Source organism: Lolium rigidum, chromosome 1, assembly GCF_022539505.1.
Source record: "Lolium rigidum isolate FL_2022 chromosome 1, APGP_CSIRO_Lrig_0.1, whole genome shotgun sequence".
Classification (NCBI taxonomy): domain Eukaryota; kingdom Viridiplantae; phylum Streptophyta; class Magnoliopsida; order Poales; family Poaceae; genus Lolium; species Lolium rigidum.
The window spans coordinates 332709740-332711600 of record NC_061508.1 but is presented as its reverse complement, the minus strand read 5'-3'; positions in this window follow the sequence as shown (position 1 = coordinate 332711600).

Below are 1861 nucleotides of genomic sequence, written 5' to 3'. Positions count from 1 at the left end.
TGGTGCCAGATCTACGCCGCCTCCACCGACTCACTCACCCGACAACACAACCTGCACCTAGGCATTTGAGGTCGCTGGGGTGGCATACTTTCCATTCCCTCTGCCTCCTATGGCTCATCTATGTGTGGGGTGGAGGGAGAAAGCGCTCTCGGTGTCGTAGGGCCAAATGGCGGCGTCATGCTGCTCGAGAAGAATAGAGGGGAGACTCGAGATGGCATGTGACCAGCAGTCTCCGTGATTATCTGTGAATTTGTTTTAGGCTTCCTTTGTTTTAGGAGGCGCCTAGGCATATCAGACTGTAGACGGGATAGACTCAATCTTAATTTGCGGGATTGACTCAATCTTAATTTATTTCGATAACACGGCAAGGAACTATTGATTTGATATCGTCCTAACCAAATTGGAAAGAAATGATTTGCTCTAACCTATATGGAAAAAACGCCTTTCTTGGAAAAGTAATCGGACGGTGTGAAAGATGAATGTAAGATTGGACGGACAAGATGCTTCCAATGACGACCATCAAACGCGTTGAGTGTCAAACGACCAACTCGAATATAATAGTAAAGATTTATGGTGACAACAAAGTAGGTGCAGCCCATTTTTTGTACTAGTACGAGTCCGGAAAAAAGATGTGGCAGATTTGTCTAGATACATATTCGGCGACGATGCCTGCGAGTGTCGTAACCCTATTCGGGGCGTCGATGTGGCTATCCGCCCTTTGCGGTACAACTTCAGGTGTAGATACATATGTATCTTATGATTTTGCTTGATGTGCTTTGTAAATAAAGAGGTTGTAGCGGTTCGGCCGTTGTGGCTAATTGGCTATTTCGAGGCTTGGGTTGTTCCTGCATCTGGGTCAACTAACGTTAATTAACGACTAGTAGTAAGGTGTGATGAATGAATTGGCGGGCGGTCGTTTGGTTTGTCGAGACAAATAAATAAGGATAGCGCGGGCGAGTCGGGTGGACTGGAGCATGATGATGAGGTTGGTTTAGCGAGGAGATAATTAACGAATTAATTGTGACTTAGCGAGAGTAGATGGATTGATTTGGCAGCGAACGCATGGATTCCGGCCGGCCGCGTTCATAAATGATGATGAATTACGAGCGAGAGAAGAGCAAAAGGGTCACGTACCCTATGCGCGGCGCACGTGAGCAGCTACTCCGTTCGCTCGCAGTAGGTAATTAATTACGTAATTGATTGATTGATGTTTTTCTCTTCTTCGGATTGATCCGCTCGCTCGCTGTATCCAGCTGTCAGGCATACATTACGCCCCGCGGGAGGATCGATCGCACGCTAGCGGAACGGAAAAAAGCGCCGCCACCGAAACAATGCTTCGTCCGCTTTCTCAACCAGGCCCGCTTCAGTTCGGTTCAAGTGGGTGGGATCCAAGCCCAACACGTGCAGTGAGCACATCGTAGGTGGCCTGGCCGGAGCCCGGCAACACGACCCACTTCTCTGTGGCTGGATTGCAAACAATGTAGCTGAATTCTCCAATCTTGGTGGAGACGCCATGCCAGCGGCAGAGGAAGAGGCCATTGCAGCAGTCCAAGACATCAACACTCGTGTACTTGGGCAGGAACGCGACAGAGGTTGAGGTCAGAGGGCAGGGGCTCCCCGAGACACTGGTGAGGAGGATAGGCGGCACCAAAAAGGACTCCGGGCTGCTGCTGGTGAAACCTTTGTTGTACAAGAATCCGGCGAGCGTTTGCGGGAGCTTCTTGCGGTGGTCGGGGTGGTCGATGAGGCCGAGCCAGTGCTTGGAGACGCACCTGAAGCGGCAGAGCGACTTGGCGGGCACATGCGGGAGGATCTCGAGGAGGAGGTCGTCGGTGAGCCTCTCGGCCGCCGTCTCGCTGGA